The following is a 10,618-nucleotide window of genomic DNA, read 5'->3' on the forward strand; positions in this document are numbered from 1 at the left end:
GGTGAGTTTGGTGTTTTGTCCCAGAGAGGCAGATGCAGAGGGTGGCTGAGTCAGCACAAGTTGGGAGAGGGACCCTGTAAACACAGATACATCACAGTGGAAGTCAGAGCCAGGCTGCATGTGTTTGGGGATTTGAGCCCATGAGGATAGACTCAGGATAGGGGTCTGCCATGGGGCTCAGAAGTCTGTCCCTTCCTGGGCAGTGAGTGAGCATGATAAAGAGGAGAAGAGTCCCAACCATGTTGGACAGTTTCCTGAGTTCCAGTGTTGGTGTGGGCTGCCCTCAGCCTTTCTTATCCTTCCCCACTGGCCTCAAGATGGAGCAGCTCATGCAAATATGTCTCCACCCACTGACCCTCACTGGCTCCACTTCTTCTGGGCCTAGAATCATGCAAATCAAAGTGTGGAGGGTGGTGATGCCTAATGGGCAGAACCTGGAAAGAAGCAAGTGCTGGGGCTTTGCAGAAGAACACAGTTGCTGAGTCCACCTTAGTGACACAGGGTTCAGTTCCTCTGCCCACCCCTGTTCAGAGGTGGAGTTCTCTGGGGACATCTCAATTTGTGAACATACTTCAACGGTTCCCAAAAAGTGTTCAATGATGTCTCCTGAAAATTACTTGTAGAAGTTTAGACTTCTCTTGGGTATGGACTCAACCTTTTTATGTTTTTTATGTTTTCATTTGAGTCCTAGAAATACTGATGAAGATATTTCTGTGTCAGGTACTTTGCTCAGATCAATATCACTACTGCATGAGGTATTTATTTTTTCTGCCAAAAATTCACTAGGAATCAATAATCAAATAATAAAAGTGTCAGGAAAAAGAAGCATGGAGCTGAACATTCTCACTGCTTGGGATCATTTGGGAAAATCAACTCAGATGGTCATAATTAATCTTTCTTTCATATCTTCTCATTATGTCCATCTTTCCAGGATGTGAGTTGGCTGAATTGAGAAAGTCACTTTCCCAAATACAGACCCAACACCCTAAGTTAGAGTTCACATAAACCTGATCAAATGAATGACTTTCATCATAAATACTGGTCCATTGGGCTAAGTGGAAATTTCGTGATATATATGAAATGACTACAAGTTAGGAGACATGAACCAACACAAATTACTTATCTTTCATTTGCAAAAGTCAGTAGAGTGACAAGGATCTCACTGAGCTAACTTCAGGATGGTGTCATGTCTGTGCTATCTTCTGGAGGTTCCAGGGGAAAAATCATCTTTTTTCATTTTTTAAATTCTAGGGTCACCAGCATTCCTTGGCTGGTTGTCATTATCTCCATCTTCAAAGAAAAAAATCCTGAATGGATGGATACCTTCTTATAACACACCACATAGTTGCTTCATTTTTCTCTTCCACTCTTAAGGACCCTCACGATCCCACTGTCTCCAGGTAAATTCCAGGATTATCTTCTGACCCTGATGTGAACTGATTAGTAACATTAATTCCATGACTATTTTATTATCATTTTATCATTCATCCTAGCATATTCATAGAATTCAGGGTTTAGTGTGTACACAACTTTGTGGTCCATTATCAGCTAGCCACACTACTCTATCAGGAACTTGTAACCATTTATGCATATTCATTGAAAATATAATAAGGCATCACCCCAAAGTAAAGCATGTAAAGTTGGGGTTTGTTGTGCTATTATATTGCACATATATGATCTTTATAGAACATTGTGTAATTTCTAATTATATATTATTTATACTATGATTTAATTATTATGTACATTGGAAAGCTACTAAGATTGTCCTGAGAACAAACATCATGAATTTGACATTCTGGTTTGTATCTTTTTAGCACCATGTATAACACAGAGTGTTATACATTTTCTGTGTGGACTAATAGCACTGAGTAAATCTTAGAACTATCATGCCATGCACTACATAATAATCAGCATATCCTCAGTTTCAGAGATGTGCAGAACACATGTGTACTTGTTCAGGCATCTGTGTTCCAGACAAGTGCCTAGGGACCCTACAACCCTGAAACTTTCCATGAAGCTGAGTATCATAGTACCATTGTATGTAGGATTTGATGACACTAAAACGGCTATTCCAGGAATAGGTGAGTCTGGTAGGTGATTCAGGAGATGCAGAGATGGAGTGCAGTTGACTGAATACAATCTTGAAAGGGAACCTGTAAACACAGATAGGAGTAGGGGATGAGGTAAGAGGAGGAGAAAAATTTCTCATTATTCTGAACCTGAGTGGTTCATAATTTCAACTAAGAATTGAGACTTGAAAAAGACTGATGTTAACCAGAGCAGTAATGAGGAGGTGCAGATGGACTCTAGTTTATAGTGGACACAGTCCTTGATTGTCACATTGGGGCTGGGCTGTTGTAGGTGACATTTAATTTTTCACATTCTGCTAGAGAAGGGCTGTTCATGCAACTCTGTCTCCATCGTGGTTGCCCCAGCTCTCTCTGAGCCCTGGTGCTGGAGTGCAGCACACAGTGCAGAGTGAGAAAGAATGAAATTTATTTCCTCCTGGAGGAATCCTGGCAGGAAGCACCTGATGAGATGAGAGAAAAGCTTCTGCTCCAGAGGCTCAGTTACGAAAGACAGAACACAGCTGCTGAGTTCCCATCAGAGCACAGAGGGTCCACCAGCAAAATTAAGGCTCCTTTGTGTGAACGGTCCTAACTGAACAGTTGTGTGGGGCAACAAGTCATACAACACCCTCTGGTTGTGACAGAACACATAAGAACACTACTGAAATATAGAAGATACTTAAAAACTGTTTGAAAATTCATACTCCAATAAAATAGAAAATCTTGAATACATTGACAAATTTCTTGAGACATATAATCTGTCCAAAGTAAATCAGGAGGACATACACAATTTAAATAGATTGATTTTAAGCAATGAATTAAGAGGCTACCAAACAATAAAAAGAATCACATGGATTCTCACCTGAGTTCTTCAAGGACTCCAAAGAAGATTTAACACCAGTAATCCTCAAACAATTTCATTAAGTAGAAAAGGAGCGAACCCTTCCAAACTCATTCTGTGAGGCTACTATCACCCTGATACCAACATGAGACAAAGACACAACAAGGAAAGACCAATATAACTGATGAAAATAGATCAAAAGTTCTTAATAAAATTCTGGCAAATCACATACTAAAACAAATTAAAAAGATAGTGTACCATGATAAATTGGTGTTCACCTTAGAGATGCAATTTTGGTTCAAATTATAGAAATCAGTAAATAAATTCAATAACCTTAAGACAAGAATCATATGATCATCTCAGTAGAAAAAGCACTTGAGAAAATACAGCACCTTTTCATGTGCAAAACACGAGAAAAGTAGGGATAGTAGAGACATATTTCAATATGATAAAACCTATTTAGCTAAAACAAGAACATCGTCATTCTAAATGGGATACACTGAAAGAATCCTCCATAAAAAGTAGAACAAGGCAAGGATTTGAAAGTCATGGATTTTACATTTAGAAGACCCAAAAAATTTCACCAGAAAAAAATCTAGAATTGACAAATATATTTAGCAAGTAGCAGGGTATAAATATCAACACCCATAACTCAAATGCTTTCCTACACATCAGTGATGAATTTACTGAAAGAGAAATTTTAAAACTACCCCATTCATAATAGCCTTAAAAATATACTTGGGGATCAATCTAAAGAAATAGATGAAATATCTCTATAATAAAAACACTAAAGAAATCGAAGACAACCTTAGAAGATGGAAAAATCTCCCATCAGCCTAATTATATATTGTCAAAATGGCCATACTATCAAAAAAAGTTATACAGATTTTGTGCAATTCCCATGAAAATCCCAATGACATTCTTCAAAGAACTACAAAGAGCAATTACAAAATTCATTTGGAACAATAGGAGACCCAGAATATTCAAAGCAATCCTAAGCAAGAAAAGTGAAGCAGAAGTCAACACAATACCAGACCTTAAAGTTTACTACAGAGCCATAGTAACAACAATGGCATGGGTCTGGAAATGTAGCTCAGTTTGTGGAGTGCTTGCCTTGAATGCAGATGGCCCTAGATTCAATCCCCAGCACTACCAAAACCAAACCAAAACAACAACAACAACAACAACAACAAAACCCAGCATGGTATTGGCACCAAAACAGATATGTAGACCCATGGTACAGAATAGAAGACACACAATGAAACCCACATAAATACAGTTATCTCATACTAGACAGAATACCAAAAATATTCATTGGAAAAAAGATATCCTCCTCAACAAATGGTGCTGGGCAAAGTGGATATCCTTATGTAACTAAGTGAAATTAAACCCCTATCTCTCACCCTGCAAAAAAACTCAATTCAAATTGTATTACAGACTTAAGTATTAGAACAGAGACCCTGCACTTAATAGAAGAAAAAGTAGTCTCAAATCATCATCATGTCACTAATACCTGTCTTTCTTAACAATATTTCTAAAGCACAAGAAATAAAGTCAAGAATCAATAAATAGGATGGATTCAAACTACAAAGATTTTTTTTTTTTGCAGCAAAAGAAACAATGAATGATGTGAAGAGAGAGCCAAAAGAGCCAAAAGGAGGGTAGAAAGTCTTTACCACATGCAGAACCAATGGAGCATTAATCTCCATTATATGTAAAGAATTAAAAAAATTTAACACCAAACAAACAAACAAATAAATAAATAAACCAAATAACTCAGTCCATAAATGGAATTAGCAAACACCTTTACTGAAAAAGAAATACAATCGATCAACAAATATATGAAAAAATGGTCAACATATCTAGCAATTAGAGAAATGCAAGTCAAAAGTACTCAGGGATTTCATCTCACTCCAGTCAGAAGAGCAATTATCAAAAATTCAAGTGCTGGTGGGGAAGTAGGAAAAAAGATACACTGATTCATTGATGTTGGGATTGTAAAATGGTGCAGCCACTTTGGAAAACACTCTGAGATTCCTTAGAAAACCTAGAAGATATCCCCATTTAATCAACCTCTCCCACTCCTCAGTTTATATAAAAACAAATTAAAATCAGTATACTATAGTAGTGAAGTCACCTCAATGTTTATAGCACCTCAATTCTCAGTAGCTAAACTGTGGAACCAATCCAGATGCCCTTTGATAGATAAATGGATAAAGAAACTGTAGTATATATACACAATGGAATATTACTCAATCTTAAAGAAGGATGAAATCATGACATTTACAGGTAAATGGATGGAACTAGAGAATATCATGCTAAGCAAATTAAGCCAATTCCAAAAAACCAAAGGCCAAATATTTTCTCTAATAAATGGATGCTGATTCATAATGGGGGAGATGAGAGGAAAGATTGGAGGAACTTTGAATTGGGCAAAGGGAAGGGAGGATAAGGGAGGGGTAGTAGGGACTGGGAAGATGTTGGACTTTATGGACATTATTTCCCTTGGTACAGGTATAATTGCAAGAATAGTGTAACTGTACATCATGTACAACCACAGAAATAAAAAATCATGTACCATTTGTGTAAAAAATTAAATTAAATTTAAAAAAATCAATGAAAAGGATGAATTCAAGCTAAAAAGCTTCAACAAAGGAAACAGTAACACAAAGAGACAGCCTACAGAATTGGAGAAAATCTTTACCACAGGCACCTCAGATGCAGCATTAATCTGCAGGATATATAAAGAACTCAAAAACTCCACATCAAAAAATAACTAAATAAAAGACAAAAACCCCAAACCCCAAAACCCAACAACAACAACCTAAGTTACCCAATCAATAAATAGGCTAAGGATCTATAAAAATATTGTAGTAATTTCTTATGTGTTTTTTTTTTTAGTTTTGTGATTCAATAGGTTTTATAAGCATGTGCTATATTCTGTAGGTCAAAAAGAAATGCATACTATATAAATTTGGCAGATGGTGATTTTGTTAGCTAAGGTCAAGATAAAACACAATTTCTGAATACAAAGGACTGGGGCCACTAAAGTGCAAAATTGATGGTCCACAATCTTAAATAGCTAAAACTCCTGCAGAATAGAAGAGAGAGACATGAAACTGGGAAATAAATTACAGTCAGTGCTAGTTAATTCAGGAAAGGGGGAAAAATCCCAAACTCAAGTAGGTCTCAAATTGTCCAATTATTATTATTATTTTCAAAGTATTCCATGTAACATAGCTTTAGCCATTTTGTCACACATGCTTGCATGTATATTAGAATAAATTCAAATTTAATCTGGATATACTTCTGTTATTAAGGCCTGAGAAAGGAATGATCATACTAAGTAATCAAAGTCCAAAAACAAGGTGGGCCAAAATTCAGGCAGTGAGGTGAGAATGTGTGTATTGTTCAAGGGATTCAAGCAGAGATAAAACATATATACAAGCATATGTGTAGCTCAAGTAAAATAAAAAGACTATTTCTTGTCATGACTGCTTGTTGGCTTCCTCTTCCTATGCATTCCCTATGCCACTCTGTACTAGGATGAACTAGAATCATGGCCACAGAAATGACCATAATATTTGACATCATTGACATAATCTTCAAAGAACATTTCTCTCTTTTTGAATAAGGCCATTGCTGAAAACAACAAATTTGATCTTGCCTGATGCTATGTCCTATTTTTTTTCATCTCTAGCTGTTCAGAAACTCGTTGTAATCCACTGTTAAGATTTTTTCAGCTCTTCTTGAGGTATTCACATCATAAATGGCAGGAGAAGAATAATCAAAAGACTCTCAAAGAAGTCAAGTTCTTCTTTGGGCAAATTATAGTTGGTTGGGATTTTGATTACATAGCCAAAGTCCTAACCACTGAGAAATGATTATCATTTGACCTCTTCATAGAGGACCACTCTGAAAGTCACAAGAAGTTCTGGCAAGTACTGGGTCTGTATTTTTCAACTGGATACCAGATGATGTTAGCAGCTGTACAGATTTTTCTGTACACATGTCCTCCATCAAATTAAATGTATGAAACTCAGAGTGAAGTTCTTGAAAAGCATTCTACTTGTTCATTCATAAATTCAGTCCTAGCTCAATTATCAAGTTTACATGACACTGAAATAGTTGGTATTGATGTTTGGCATTATATCTGAAAGCTTCAATGGGTCTTGTACGCACACCTGAAATCTTGGTTTCCACAGCAACATAATTACATTTTTGAATAATGGTGAATCTTCTCATCTCTTCATCCAGTTACAAGCCTAAATTTCTCAAATTCTTTGGTTCTGATCTACAGTTGCTGCTAGCACAGTGAAGGCACCAGGGAATCAATTTAAACCTTATTTGTTTGTTTCTCTAAGCTCAGGCTCCTCCTTCTCAGAGGAAACACCCAATGGCTCCAGCAGATTCCCCATAGACACTCTGTTCAGTAACTGCGAAAAGGGAGCCAGAGCTTGGCCTCACCATGCTGCACCATAGCTTTTCACCATGATTGTGCTTGTGGATGAGAGAATATTGCTGGAAAATATGATTGGCAAGATGGAAAAGTAATGGAAAACTCATGTTTGCTGCTGTATAGTTCCATGTAATGTATTATCTTTTTCTAAAAGAACTTTAAGTTTTTGTGTCAGATATAATGAATCTAGACATATACATAGGAAAGCAGTGATAGGTGTCCAGGGAAATTCAGGAAGGCCTTCTTTCTATGAAGTTCAGAATCATCTTCTTTATGAAATTCAGAACCCAGATAATAGAGGTCATTACATAGTGGAAACAAACCTACATTTAACATCAAATCTGAAGATAGCTGACTACAAATATGAGTAGAAAGAATATGGACTGACCACCTTGATAGGACAGAGAGACCTTCCAGGACTGAGCCATTTTGGGGTCAGACTAATCTCTGGGGTAGGCTCAGATGCATCCCCTTCTCCTCTTTCTTGCCACTGCAAGATAAAGAAGATGTCCTTTGTGCCACCAGTGAATGGAAGAATAATGTATCATCATACTAAGGCCAAGTGGATCCTGAGATTTCTTCCAAATGAGCCACATCTGAATAAAGGCTACATGATGGTGTTATGGAGCTGTGGGCCTGGATAGGACAGAGAAGCCAGAACCCAAAGTGTTCAGGATAGTCTAAACCTAGAAGAAAGTGTGTGTGTGTGTGTGTGTGTGTGTGTGTGTGTGTGTGTGTTTGTAAGAAAGAAACAGAGACAGAGAATGAATAAATATGCCTGTGTTCCATCAAGAAGTCAATTTCACACTCTGAGTAAGAACATGAATTCCAGTGGCCCCTGTCCTTCTCATGACTTTGCTCATTCTGTAATCTGGCTGTCCTTGCAAACAGTCCCCGGTGATGATACTCTGTAAAATTCTCCAGGCTTCTGGAGTCTGCAGCTAAAGATGACCCAGAATTTTGAAGCCTGTTTCCTTTGGAGCAGGGTTTGGGTTAAGTGTAGACCAGATCTTTGGACCCAGAGAGCCATGTGGTATAAATTCCACTTAGAGAACACACCTTGTGGAGCGAGGGATGACTGCCCTCATCCTAAGTGCAGGTGTGAAATATAGGCACAAAACCTAGAGGTGCAGAATCCTCAGGGCTTAGAAGCTCAGGATAGGGTTTCAACATAGATTCTTTATATTTCTGTACCCTGCCTGAAATTTAAAAACCATGACCTACTGTGGCCCTGGAGTCCCCAGATGTATCTTGGGAATTAATAGGGATTTTAAAATTTTATTTGGAAGATATCTAATGCATGAAACCACAGAGACCTCAGCAAAATGATTGCAGTGGCTGGGGTTCTGTTCTGGGTGGTCTTAGTAAACAGAGATTTGGGGGCTGGAGAAGAATAATGGTCTAGATGAGAGACACTTCCCACCTTCCCCTGTTGATAGGTTTAAGACTCACCTTATGTAGTGCATACAGAGGGAGAAAACAGAAAAAGTACAAAAAGGGACAAAGATTAAAAGAAGAAAAAAAAATCAATAGCTTCTGCATGTAGGGACCCAATAGCTGAATGGAAGTACCATTTGTAGAAAAGAATTTAATTATATGGCCATATTAAAGAGAATATTAAGGTTAGAGGGAAGAGAAATTCAGGGATGTGACAAGCATTGGAATCAGATTGTGAAGGTTTCCAAGGTGGTCTGAGCCTTGGTGACCCTCCTCCCTAGAGATGGACATTGGAGAATGAAAACTGCACCAGAAATACTTTATGTGTCTCTAGTACCTAGTGGGAAAATTGGTGTAGACCTGACACTGCCAGAGAGAGGCCTGATGGAGGAAAGAGTAGAGGAGAGAAAGGAGGAGGGTCTGACATCAGTGAGAGTTCAATGAGGTGTGTCCACTGGACCGGTGGCCTGGATCAGACAGTGGAGAATGTATGAATAAGGTAAGGGTCACTGCATAAGTCTTGGATAGAATACTAGTAAGACAAGGTTCTTACATTATGGAATATGCTGGTGAAACTACTTTATGAATGAACATGTCGGTACTGATTTGTGTTTTTAGTTGCTGACTGTAGTCTCTAATCTTATTTCTTCACTGCCGAGACTATAGTGATATGCCTTTAGGCTCTGTTTGCTCATTCATTTGGTCCTTTCTGAGATGTCCTGTTGTGTGTGAGGTTACAGGTATAACCTATGTGTTTCTGTCTGCTCTTCATGGAAGTTTCCTGCTACAGAAGAGTCTACACTACTGGCACCTCCACAGAAGCTCCTCACTGAAGAGAGACAGGGCAAAGGTCTGGGGACCCATGGGTTTTTGTATCATTTCCTCATAATCTGAAACACTGTGAGAAGTGATAGCTCCTTTTGCTGCCATGAGCTGTAGCACTGTAATAATCAGCCCCATTGTCTGGCTGTAGCCCAAGGATGAGCAAATTACCTGCATTGGGTATTGTATTTTTGTATCCAGAGAAGCAGCTGGGGAACCCAGGTCCCTAATTCTTAACTGAGTCTGAGTAGTAGCTGGGAAGATACTGGGGAGAGTTCTCAGGTTTCTTCTGGTACCAGGTATTCCAGTAGTCTTCAACAGTGAAGTCAATGCTGAGGGAGCAGGTGAGTCTGGCAGATGCTCTTGGAGTTCAGTTGGGAAGAGGGGCTGCTGAGTCAGGACAGGCAGTGAGAGAGAACCTGGCAACAAAGAAAAACATGGGTGCTAGTGCAGAGCCCAGATTTAAGTTTTTTGGAGTCTGAACCAGACAGATGGAATAACAGATAATCTGATTGAGTACTATGAAACATGTCCCTATCTGAGCAGTGAAAAGGCATCAACAGGAGAAGAGGAGTCCAGGCCATGATGGACACAGGCCCCTGAGTTCTACAGTGGAACTGGTGAGCCCCAATTCTTCTTTTTGTTTCCACCCTCTGGAGAGGAAGAGCTGTTCATGCAAATGTGTTTCCATCATGACTTCTACAGCCTCACCATGTGCCATGGTGCTAGAGCTCAGCTCACATTGTAGACTCAGGAAGATGCTCCTTGGAGGAACCCTGGGAAAAATCACCTGCTAAAATTGTGCCAAGGCCCTTATTCAGGGACTCTGCCAGAATTTCCATCTGTGAGAGCTCCTTTGAGTAAATTGTCCTTACTGAGCAGCTGTATAGAGACAACCAGTACTTCTAAAATGTACCCTGCAAGTCACAGGGCATACAGCTTCCCTTGTCCCAGAGACTTCAGAACCTAGCTGGTTGCTACAGTTCACCA

General features: G+C 38.8%; 1 pseudogene; it reads right to left on the reverse strand.

Annotated features, from left to right (window-relative positions):
* Nucleotides 1-6,398: 6,398 nt before the first annotated feature.
* Nucleotides 6,399-9,766, reverse strand: LOC101973703 (CCR4-NOT transcription complex subunit 7 pseudogene; annotated as a pseudogene).
* Between the last annotated feature and the right edge of the window lie 852 nt (nt 9,767-10,618).

Source organism: Ictidomys tridecemlineatus, chromosome 2, assembly GCF_052094955.1.
Source record: "Ictidomys tridecemlineatus isolate mIctTri1 chromosome 2, mIctTri1.hap1, whole genome shotgun sequence".
In the NCBI taxonomy this organism is placed as follows: Eukaryota; Metazoa; Chordata; class Mammalia; order Rodentia; family Sciuridae; genus Ictidomys; species Ictidomys tridecemlineatus.